The sequence below is a fragment of the Ochlerotatus camptorhynchus genome, unplaced genomic scaffold, assembly GCF_037179485.1.
Source record: "Ochlerotatus camptorhynchus isolate MF236.1 unplaced genomic scaffold, CSIRO-AGI_Acam_v1.1 ptg000284l, whole genome shotgun sequence".
NCBI lineage: Eukaryota > Metazoa > Arthropoda > Insecta > Diptera > Culicidae > Ochlerotatus > Ochlerotatus camptorhynchus.
Window position 1 is genome coordinate 9,859,978 of NW_027040773.1, and position 13,242 is coordinate 9,873,219.

The following is a 13,242-nucleotide window of genomic DNA, read 5'->3' on the forward strand; positions in this document are numbered from 1 at the left end:
TATATTTTTTTTTCTATATTTATGTATTTTTAAGTTTCGTGTATTTTTGCATTAAAATTTATTAAGTTCATTATGAAATGCATTTTTCGTATACAATGTATTTTCCGAGGTATTTTCAAGGTATTTTTTGGGTATTTTTGACGTAGGACTACGTCTGTGATTTCTATATGGGGGTACACTTTGTGAAATCCAAAAATGGAACATGTAACAGAATTATGAAAGATTTTGAACGTTAATAACTCAGCTGCCCCTACAATTTCAACAATTTTATCACCAATCGATCAGAAATATTCCTACAAATCTTTTAGTATTAAGACTTTATCACGAATGTGAAACTTTTGCTATGATATTTAAAATTATCACCGATTACCTGTGAAAAGCGATTTCCCTGACACAGATTTCAAAGTTGAATTGAGTGGTGGTGTTCTCCAGTACACAACGAAAGGCTTCCGCAAGCAGCTAGCTATCAAGGCTGCCCTCAACCGCTGATCGGATTCAGTTCCAATCACCGTGTGTGGTGGTGTCCGGTCGCCGGCAGCAGCAGGCTTTCGGTGCGTGGCGTTGAACATTGTTTTCCAGTACACAACGAAAGCCTGTCTGCAAGCAGCGAGCTGCAGCCCACATGAGCATCCATAGAAGGTGGAAGAAGTCGTACCGCTATTGATTGGAGTGGGTCATCTATGCCAAGCGCGTCACCCTCATTCTAAACAACAAACAGATCACCAGGCTCATCTGTGTTTAACACCCTAATAGCTCAGCATTACTCAACCATCGCGACAAAACGGTTCTTTTCTGGACCACCTTAAATTTTTTAAAAGAGTATTTTTTGGACATTTGTCAAGGTCATCAATCATAGTATGTCAGTTCCCATATCAAGATAGAGCTGGAATTATGGCGTAACAGCTTTTGTAAACAATGACTTCTTTCGATGATGTTTTGAAAGTCAAAGCTCACCCACGCAAATCAACATCACCATCAGGTAGGATAAGACTTTCCCTACCCGAAGGTAATGCTGGTTTGCGTGGGCGTGCCTTCAATTCTAAAAAAAATCATCGAGAGAAACCATTGTTTACAAAAGCTGTTACACCTAATTCCAGCTCTATCTAGATATGTTTAAATCTAACATACCATGTTCTTGAAGGCAACATTGGGTGTGCAATTTCAAAAGTCAAAGTGGGTCACGGCATGAAAGTGGTCTAATTTTGATCCAGAGATGATGGATTTTAGTTCTTAAAGCGCCAATCGATAGAATGTTGTTCTACAAATCAGTTAAAATTGAGACTTTATAATTTTTCAAAATGTCACTATTGAAAATTGCACGAATGGTATGGCAATGGCTATGGCAATTAAAATTATCACCGATTTCCTGCGAAAATCGATTTCCCTAACACAGATGTCAAAGTGGAATTCCACTGGTGGTGGTGGTGTTCTCCAGTACACAACGAAAGGCTGCCTGCAAGCAGCGAGTTGCAGCCCACATGAGCATCCATAGAAGGCATCATACTAAAGAGTATAAACAGAGGGAACCCCGCTCAAATTCCTATTCTTACACAAAACACAAGCTCCTGCTGCAGCTAAAAAATAAGATTTATTATATGATTCCACGTAGTCGTACGTTACCATTGCGTACAACCCCATAGGGCTGTCTCATGTAGTTTTGTTTTAAGTTTTAACGTGTACACATTTACGTATTTCAATATAGTAGTACGTATTGAAGTATTTTTCGAAAGATTTTTTTTTATGCATCAAATGAGAGAATCAAAGTGAGACTCGATTTTGCATACAAATAGATATAAATTGCTATTTTTTACTTCTGAGTGTACTTGTTTCGTTCCGTGTAACGTATAACACACCTGAGTTGATCAAACGTTGAATAATTGCTTCCAGAGTTGAACCAGAATGTAGTTGTATTGCCACCAACCAGAATGTAGTTGTATTGCCAGTTTAAAAGCTTCAAAAACTGCATGGAGCGCTTTTGAATGATTGTTTGCGTTCGATTTAACTATATGCCATAGGCTTCATAAGACCCAGGATAACTTATATAGCACCTCAGTTAAATCGATTGACAAGAGCTCAATAGAACGTGGAATAAAAGCATTATATCCCAAAAATATTTCTTTTATGCAACACTATGTATTGAGTTGAACACGATCATGAAAAACAGTTTCAATGACTATCAGTGCACACATTATTCAACTACACTATAAGTTGCTGACAAGCAGGTTGTACTGAAACTTACAGAAGTTATCTAAGCAACTCTTATTATAGTTACGTGGTTTTATCATAGAGGTAAGACCACTGGGTCCCGAAGAAAATCATTATTATTTTTGGCTCACTCAGTACCAGAACAACGGTCCCAAGCAGTCCCAAGCTATTTCACTCACCCCTGCATGTTCTGCATGAATCCACACACCCCTGATGTTATCTGTCAAACTTTCATAGCGAATCAAAACAAACATAGTGTAGTAATAGAATTTCAACTAGAATAGGGTACGTTAATCGTTTGCTTGGGACCAATAGGCTACTAAAGTGGTGAGCCAATTTAAAATCGTTAGTTTCGTATTGATTGATGGTTTTATTGCTTAATAAACGTGTTATACGGGTTATTCCCTCACAATAACCAGAAGGAAATTTGAAGATGCCATACAAGTTGAAAAGGAGTTCTACAATTTTCATACCCGCGAATGCAGATTTGGCGATTAAATGAAAAACTCGAAAAAGTACAAACAATTTGAAATCACTAATAAAAACAAAACTCTTTGACGGGCAGGTTAACAGCTTCATAACGATCAGTGCTTCCAGATATGTTTGCATTTATTCAATTATTGTAAAGCCGGTTTTCAACGCCTAATCAATTTTGATGAGGTTGTTGTTTAAATACTTATAAAACATTGTTTTAGCACTTGTGCGACGTGGGTTATAAATACCAACCACAATGATTATTCGACTGCAAGATAGAGATGGTCGGGTGTGGAAATTTCAATACCCGAACCCGACCCGTACCTAACTCATTCAAGAACCCGTACCCGACTTCAAAATACATACCATTACTCGTACCCGACCCAAACCCGATAAATTGAAAACTATTTTACCCTTGATTTTACCCGTACCCGAACCCGATCGATTAAATTTTCTAAAACACGTACCCAACCCGAACCCGACAAATCATAAATCTCAATACCCGTCCGTACCCGACACAAACTCGATCCAAAATATCTAGCTAAAACTGAAATTTTCGAAATGCTATTCAAAAATTAAAACTATTTAACAACATATTTATTTTCGAGTCATCGTTCGTATTCAGTATTTTACAGATGTGAGCGAATGTCAATGTACACAAAGTTCCCGGTGAGAGGTTTGTTCTTCTAGCGTCTAATGTTGCTCTTGCAATTTTTTGACACTTGGTGGCTTGAAAAAGATTGGGCGATCTCTCTTTTATAATTTTACACAAATCGATTAATTTTTTTCGATCAAATACACGGAAAAAAATCAGGTTTTGATTTTTGGAATCAATATTTTTTTCCGTTCCTGACCCGAAACCGAAATCTTTTTTTTTTAGATAGCCGTACCCGACCCGAAGTCGATTTTTTTTTTTTTTTTGAATACCCCTACCCGACCCGAACCCGCCGGGTACGGATACGGGTCGGGTTTTAGGTATAAATACCCGTACCCGACCTTCTCTACTACAAGACAATTCACTCAAGATGAGCTTCATATAATTCTATCATATGATCAAAATATGTAATCAAGCACAGAGCAGATGGAAACAGAAGCGGCCGGCAATCCATGATCGTGAGTTTGAACATTAATTTAAGACATTTATATTATAATCAACAGTTTAATTTCTGGATAAGTTATTTCAACTAATCAGTAGAGTGATTAATTGAAAGAATATCAATAAATTAAACATATGCTTATTAATACTTCCTGCATCATCACGGAATGCGATTTATGGCATAATTGCATATATTTTCAATGTGCACAAATAAATGAGATGAATAAAATTTGTACATGCGCTTGTTTTGGCGTTCCACGACAATTGCTAAACTAAGTTTAATCTGTGAATATTGTGAGTGCTTACACAACGGTTATTAGGGCGTAATTAATAAGTGTAATAAACGCTTTTTACCGCTTGCTGTATAATGATTATTTGGGAGTCATGAAATAGTGTAACAAACGCCTTTTAGGTTCAATATCTACTAAATTTCGAAGCAGCTGTTAGGAAGTGTCTACAAACGTGATAGAGGCCGCAATTTCCAAGCCTACGACTGGATGTCTTCCTTCAGATAACAACTTGAGTGCGGTAAAAATCGATAGAACTGTTTCAAGCACATCGTCGGTACATGAGCGAGTCGACGATCAGCTCTTTTTGCCACCACCATCCCTCTCCAACGGGGAGTTTGGTAAAGAGAGATGATCAAACCGATTTGTACCTTCCTAAAGTTGTCCTTGCTCGCTTTTTACTCTCTATATACAATTTTCACACTGCCGTACTCTAACGGAACTATCAACTCTATACTTTCATCTCCTAATCTATCGTATAAAAATTACCACTTTAGTCTGTTATTTGAAATTAGCATCTTCAAATATGTGACATGAGAGCTTTCATCAAAACAATAAAGCTTGAGTTTAAGTATGTATCTATAAAGGTTGTATAAAAGATGCTCCTATACCGTATACATATAATGCTGTAGTTGAACAGATTCTCCAAGGGTTTTACAGAAGTTGTGATATACAAATTGTACTGTTATTATTCAGCATGCAGCTGAATAAAATCACAATGAAAGCATTTCTTCAACAAGAAATTGTTCTTTAGGTAAACAACACCTCTAAAAAAATTGTGTTGCGCTTGAATAGATTCTCCAAATCAGTGTAATATGTAATGTAATAATGTAATGATAGGAGTAAGGATCTCACGGCGAAACACCTTAAACGTCCATTTCTTGCAGATTAAGACTTATCAAACTAATAACAGCATCTGGTAGAGGATGTTTGCTCTATCAGATGGTGTAGATAATTTGCGATGGCGTGTTGAGATTCGTGAGCAATCAACGCTTAAAGTCATTGTTTATATTTGGCACATATACAGCTAAACAATATATCAACAGCGCAATCGCATCTTAAATGAACGCACCAAAATATGAATTTAATGACGCAACGGAAATCTTGCAGGTATGATGAATAAATTTACATCATTGTGCTCAATTCCATCTAATATCAGTGCATTCGTTGCCTCAATGCATTGCATATTACATTCAAAATATTCCAATACAGGATCATAGAATGTTGCGGTACTGTTCACTATTTATCATTTAAAGTCAGAAATAACAAACTGAAATGCTGACTACGATCATAGATATATATTTAGGCAATTTCCAATTCATGCATGTGGTTTTCAAATGCTTTTTCAATTCCAACATTTCAAAAGGGCGAAATTAATTGAATAAACAATTGCGATAGTTGTCGATTTCTCACAAATAAGAGCTCACACATGTAGCTTATTGACTCCATCAGGAAGAGGAATGTTCCCTTTACCAGCTGGCTTAGTAAATTTGCATAAGTGATCTTTGATTTGCAAGAAATCTGTGGATGAAGTCATTGTTTAAAAAAGCTGTTTCGCTCCAATGAAATGTTGGCACTGATTTGAATAAAATTTTCCATACATGTAGGCTTGATTTGGCAATTCTGCTCTCTATTTAGCTTATGGCCACTAACGTTTGAACAACACCACTCCTCTTCAGCCATCAGTCGTAGCTAACGTGCTATTTTTTAATTTTAACCCATTTTGTTTATGAACTGTATATGGTCATCAAATGAAAACAATTCAGTAGTGTTGTGAAAAACGTATTCCTACACCCTTCTGACGACGTCCGTCAGTGTGGAATGATGAGCAATCTTTTTTGTCGAAGCAGGTGAAAAAATAAGTTCAGCGGCAACCGTGTTGTCATGACATTAAGCATATTTACCCTTTTTGTATTGCTATCGATGGTCACCAAATTATTTCTTCTTCAGTATGCCACCACTTGTAGGTACATTCAATTAGCGAATATGATCAAAAACAGCAAGTCATAAATCTTGGCGTTTCAAGTTTCCATTTCCTGTTTACACTTTTGCTTGCATATAAACAAGTATCCGGCTTGATGACAATTGATTTAAATCGGCGACATGAAAAAAAGGCACCTTGAACTTGTGCCAAAACGTGGTGGCGGCTGTACGATTGCACGTGTCCGTTGTCCATCTGTTCGCTTGCCCTCCCCACCACTGATTATGAAGGACGATTATTTCTCGACGGTCAATGATCTATCGAGGTGATTCAGACACTATAATATTATTCAAAAATAGTGAGCTCGCGGACAAATTCGGCTGATATTAAAATTACATTCGTGTCATTTCCCAGTCGAAGGTCACCGATGGAAAAGAAGGAAAACTGGCAAATATTAAATTCCGTTAGAACCGTTTGATGATAATGACGACGTCGACGACGACCACGACGCGAAGGGTGAAAAAATGTGCGCGATCTACTACAAAGAAATGGCAAAGTTATTTTTAGTCGAAAATTTTGTTGTTGTTTTGATTTTCTCTCTGTGCCATTGCCACCGACCGGGCCGACACTCGTCCACACCAAAAAAAACGGGAGGAAAATTTTCAAAACAGACAACCAACCGGTAGAATTGTGGTACGATGCTAATTTGCCAAAATAACTGGGTTGTGACGTATCTACATCACCTATCGCATGCCTTTGATACGTGCGTGTGCTCTCGTTTTGCGAACCGAGGAGGTGCAAAAGTTTAATTTATTTTATTTAAATTTGATCGGGACGAACATTGTGGTAACTTTGAATGATGTGACGCGAACCTAGACTCAAGTGAGGAGCGTTTGATGCGCAAAAGATAGTGCACGCGATTTATTCTTGTTTGTCATAGAGAGCGAGAGGTGACAGACAAACGGTCAGGCATTGTTTAACACTTCTATGGGATTTAATGCGCAATTATTCTACGATGTGATAAGATAAAACCGCAACCAATGCAATGGTGTGCTTGTTGGGTCAACGATGGAAAGTTTCCAAAGTGCCAAGCTCTAGACGAGAATGTTTTCTATTGGGTAGTACAATATCAGAGACATCCGGCAGTTGGCAGCTCACATGAGATAGGGGCTCCGTAACGTGGGTAGATCACGTTTTCGTGGTACGTTACGGGATGTAAGATCTACCCCCAGTTTCTAGTCCTCACTACTTCAAACTATCGGAACAGGATTTTTCAGTAATCCAAGGAACACATCTTAAGCAAACCCCACACGCATCAATATATTGACGCGAAGGGGAATTATTGACAATAATATTGATGATGTGAATTCAGAAATATTGTCAATCTCGATATATTGACGTCAATATAGCATGTATTGACAATACGATTATTGTCAATAAAAGCAATCGTGTAGGGTTCACTTTAGTCCTTGTTACTTTTTATGCCTTGTTGATAGTGACAAGACTCGACTTTGTCCACCGAGGATGATCTTGAAACAAGGAAAAAATGAGCTAGTTAGTCTTCATCTATGTGATTCCTTATCTTCTACTCGTTGTTCCTTAGGTTGAAGTGGTTAAAACTAGAGTTCTGATGCATGGTCATTATCGGTGTCATTCCTTAATTTTGTTGCTAAGTAATCCAATTTTGACTGAAAAAGAGGCGCGCCTTTGGAGGGTGTTTCAACACTCCGAAGGGTATAAATAGCGGGACCTTTCAATTAGAGTGATCCTTGCGATAAATGCACAAACAAAAAATTTAATATTTCTGCCAAAGATGACTTCTAAATTTATTCACCTTTCCATATGTACTGTTGGATTTGATAAAGAGTCACAAATTGATGAGATATTGTTTAAAATCTAATACCCGAGTAGCACACTTTCACAATAAGTTACAGCAACTTGTTTATGACTGAAATAAGTCGTATATAAGTTTCTACAATTGATTTGTAACAAACGTGCTACTAGGGTACTGCTTCTTGATTCTAAATTCGTCCTACGAGTTTCAATTCCGTCTAAACACATTGAAACTCCATTAGATTTCCTTCGTCCTACGGATAAACGTAGAAAAAGGGGATTCGCTAGGAGCGGTTCTTTTGTTTTGAGAACAATGAGCGTAAATATTCATACAATGCGCTCTAATAGGATTTATGTTGTAGCTAATGAACTAACGCATCGAAACCAACCTATTATTGATTTGTGCACAGTGAAATCATTGATATTATTGATCTTTACTGATCGATAGAACGGAAATGGGCGATCACGACGAAGTAGCGCTCATACCCTACAGTGATTCATTGTGATATTAAGTGCTCAGTGGCCTTAGAGTGACCGTTTCTGCTTACTGATCAGAAGTTTTGTGATCACATAGCATATTATTATGTCTTCATCGCCGCCGCCACCGGGTCTGAATCGTTATACATAACAGTGTTGTGTTGTGATATGAGGGACTCGGTGGCCTTATAGCGAGCGTTTTAACTTACTGAGCAGAAGAACATGGGTTCAATCCCAGGTTCCATCACATTATAGAGTCGTTAGAAATCACATCGCTTCCTTTCTTAACTTGAACAAATCATTTCAATTCAGCGTATCGTTTACCAATACGAACCCTGCTGTAAAACCAACCTTGTAGAAGTGCAGACGTTTCCTCGGTTTCTAACAAAGCAAAGCGAGTACTATGACAACATATTCTAAACCTATCCTTAATCGACTTTCATTTGTACGCGGCAGGCGTTAATATTGCCTGCTATACCAAAGATGAATACTAAGATGAAACTGTCGGAAGAAAAACTTTCTATTTTAGTGTCCTCTTTCACGGTCCCTTTCATCCAATGAATACCCCCCGTATTCAAGGTAATTTTGTGGTTTTGCTGCCCCCTCGGAAGAGATGGAATTTTGCGCTCATTTTTATCAAAACAATCACACCAAAATCAGAGATGTCCCATTTTTTAATTACTCGATTAACAACTAATCGATTATTTTTTGTTCGCTGTGCTGCCATTTTTCCACCAATGAAAGTGCAGGACATTTTTGAAACGATCGGTTATGATCCTGTGGAGATGTTAATGCTTATATCGGCATGATCTAACCGATTACAAATAGTTTACTTTTCGATTAAACGATTATTCGAATGAAAATCGGCCATCACTAAATGAATGTGAAACGTCATTTCAAATATAAGGACCGTACATAAATAATGATACAATTTGAAAGGGACCGGGGCTAATTACAAATAACGTCCCCACGGTAACTGAAATAAATACGAGTGTTCACCAGTTGCTTCAACCCTTCACAACTCGATTTTGAATGGATTTTCGACACATACAGATATCGAGTTATAGAACAGACAAAAACAGAAACACATGGCTATAACGTTTATCATAACGGACATTCAGCTTGTTGGCCATTTGTCAGAATGGACGTTTGGCGTTAAGCAATGGAAAATTTTAAGAATGAAGGAAATGTTCCCGTCTTTTATTAAAACCTACATAGAAAAATATATTCAAAGAAGGAATTATTGCCTCCTTTATCAAAGTATCATGAGTAATTCGGAGTAACTGTCACCGATTTCACATGTATGCAATTCTCAGAGGGTAAAATGAATAAAAGTTCAAAAGTTTTTGTTTTAAAGTGTGTAGAAATGTCTGCTTTTTCGGCAAAAAACACTATAATAATGTTTTAAAAAAATATCAGCTTATATTGATAGTAGAATTAGAAATTTCATTCGTAATCGATTTCAAACAGTCATGGACTCGAAAATGGAAGATGTTTATCGTATGTTATCTTTTAGAAGCTGATATTTCTTCGAGTGAATGAATCATTCATGGCGTTAGGGGTAGTGGCTTTCGGGGAAACGACATTCGGGGTAATGCAGCACAATCGTGTTTGGCACCTTCGATCGCTTCTAAATAGTCGCAAAACACGTACTCATTAACGTATTGCGTGCTCTCACTCAACTTAGTGTTCTAGATGCACTTCCACAGTTATCAATTGAGAGCTTCCTGTACCATTTTTGCAGCAGTATAATTATGTGGCAAGTACAATCATACTCTACCCAGGGAAGTCCAACCCGAAAAATTCCTAGACGGGACCAGGAATCGAACCCATCCACCTCCAGCATGGTCTTGCTTGATAACTGTGCCTTTACCGACTGAACATATGAAGGTCCTTAACTCATCGGAACATACATACATACATTTATTTGTACAACATCACATTTAAGATAAGACATAATCAACAATAGTACGCAACAATACTCGGTTTGCGGCTGCCGCTCTTCATCCTCGGTCATGCCCAATGCTCGTTAGATCACGCTCTACCTGTTCAGCCCATCGTGCTCTCTGCGCTCCACGCCTTCTTGTGCCAACCGGATCAGTAACGAACACCAGCTTTGCAGGGTTGTTGTCCGGCATTCTTGCAACATGCCTTGCCCACCGCATCCTTCCGGCTTTGCCCACCTTCTGGATGCTAGGTTCGCCGTAGAGTGCAGCGAGCTCGTGGTTCATTCTTCGCCGCCACTCACCGTTCTCCTGCACACCGCCGAAGATCGTCTTTAGCACACGTCGCTCGAAAACTCCGAGTGCTTGCAGGTCCTCCTCGAGCATAGTTCATGTCTCGTGTCCATAGAGGACCACCACCGGTCTTATTAGCGTTCTGTACATGGTACATTTGGTGCGGGGGTGAATCTTTTTTGACCGTAGTTTCTTCTGGAGCCCGTAGTAGGTACGACTTCCACTGATGATGCGCCTTCGTATTTCACGACTCACATTGTTGTCAGTCGTCAGTAAGGATCCAAGGTTAACAAATTCCTCCACTACCTCGAAAGTATCCTCGTCTATCGTGACATTACTTCCTAGACGAATCCTGTCATGTTCGGTTCCACCTACTAGCATGTACTTTGTTTTTGACGCACTAACCACCACTCCGACCTTTGCTGCTTCGTGTTTCAGGCGGGTGTATAGTTCTGCCACCGTTCCAAATGTTCTTGCGATAATGTCCATGTTGTCCGCAAAGCACACAAATTGACCGGATTTCGTGAAAATCGTACCCCGGCTGTTGAGCCCGGCTCGTCGCATTACACCTTCTAGGGCGATGTTGTCGCAGTCCCCGGCGAGATTCGAATGAACTGGATAGTTCACCCGAAACCCTTACGCAGTTTTGCACACCGTCCATCGTTGCTTTGATCAGTCTGATCAGCTTCCCAGGAAAGCCGTTCTCGTCCATGATTTTCCATAGCTCTGTGCGGTCGATACTGTCGTATGCCGCCTTAAAGTCGATGAACAAATGATGCGTTGGGACCTGGTATTCACGGCATCTTTGGAGGATTTGCCGTACGGTGAAGATCTGGTCCGTTGTCGATCGGTCATCGATGAAGCCGGCTTGATAGCTTCCCACGAACTCGGTCATTTTAGGTGATAGACGACGGAAGATGATCTGAGATAGCACTTTGGGGGGAGTTTTCGCATTCCGAATGGTCGCCTTTCTTGTGGATGGGCAGATTACCCCCTCCTTCCACTCCTCCGGTAGCTGTTCTTTTTCCCAGATCCTGATCCAGATCATCCGGTGCCGGCAGGTGGCCAACCTTTCTGGGCCCATCTTGATGAGTTCGGCTGCGATATCATCCTTACCAGCTGCTTTGTTGTGTTTGAGCTGCTGAATGGCATCCTTAACTTCCCTCAGCGTGGAAGTTGGGTCAGTTTCGTCCTCTGCTGCACTGAAGTAGTCGTTTCCTCCATTGCGCTGCGTTCTTCTCCATTCCGTCAACTTCTTTCCACGTACCCGATGGTGCTCCGGCTGTGTTGGTGATGGCTGCTTTTCTGTACTCCAGCAGTCCTCTAGGGGGGGCACATCGAGCTCGCCCTCCTCTGGCAACGCTGCCTCGAGATTCTTCGCGTATGCTAAGGCGACATCCGGTTGCTTCAGTCGCTCTAAATAGGTTGTACCGTGGCGGGCGTCGGTATCGTACATTGTTCATCACCAGGTAGTGGTCAGAGTCGATGTAAGCGCCACGATAAGTCCGGACGTCGATAATGTCGATTCCGTCTGCTGTGGTGATCTCCAGGTGTAACGATATGAGAGGCTGTGTTGGAAAAAGGTGCTACGTATGGCCATGTTCTTGGAGGCGGCGAAATTGATGAGTCGTAGGCCGTTCCCGTTCGTAAGCTTTGCTGAACTTTCCAATCGTCGGTCTGAATTCCTCCCCCTGGCCTACCTGAGCGTTTAGATCTCCTATGATGACGTCGTGGCTTGGGCAGAAATCGTACTCGCGGTCGAGCTGCGCGTAAAATGCGTCCTTGTGATCATAAGTGCTTCCGGAGTGAGGGCTGGGCACGTTGATTATGCTAAAGTTGAAGAATCGGCCCTTGATCCTCAACCTGCACATTCTTTCGTCGATCGGCCTCCAACCGATCACGCACTTCTGCATTTCGCCCATCAGGATGAAAGCTGTGCCCAGCTCGCGTGTGTTGCCGCAACTCTGGTAGATGGTATGATTACCTCTAAACGTTCGAACCATGAATCTTGTCCAACACACCTCCTGCAGCGCTACGATGCCGAATCCGCGGTCCTTCTGTAGATTGGCGAGTATTCGGATGCTCCCGATGAATTGAGAGATCGACAGTTCCACGTGCTGAGTTTCCAATCGCAAGTCCTATTTCGTCGCTGGGGTCGTTGCCGTTGGTCTCGGTTCGTATTCCTCTGTTGCTGATTTTTCGTTGCAATGCTTTTTTACGGCTGACTCGCAGGGCCTGACACCAATCCCCTAACTTTCCGGAGGACCAGGGTGCACAGTTGTGCTTAGAGTCCTTCACTGGCACTCGGACGTAGACCAGCCGCCCCTAACATGGGGAACAGACGTTGTTGTGAGCCGCTCCTTCTGGAAAACAGACGCTAAGGCTTGCCGAAGCAAATACCCCCTTCCCTGTCAGCCTATGACCAAAGTTCCCACCGGGGTTGGTTACCCGATCTTCCCTAAGATTACTCACAGTTTCCGGCCGGTACCACGGGGAGGTAGGGATAGAAGTTGCTGGGAAGAGTCTAGTGATCTCAATGGGATCTGTATTGCGCATTACCCAGCATTTACCGACCATCTCATCGGAACATGTTCAGGGCGAATCTCCAGAACAAGTTGACCGATTCCAAAAATATTCAATAGCGTTCTATGAGACCATGATTTTTATTTTGGGCATTTTGTCAAAGGTGGTAAATGTACATTTTTAATGCAA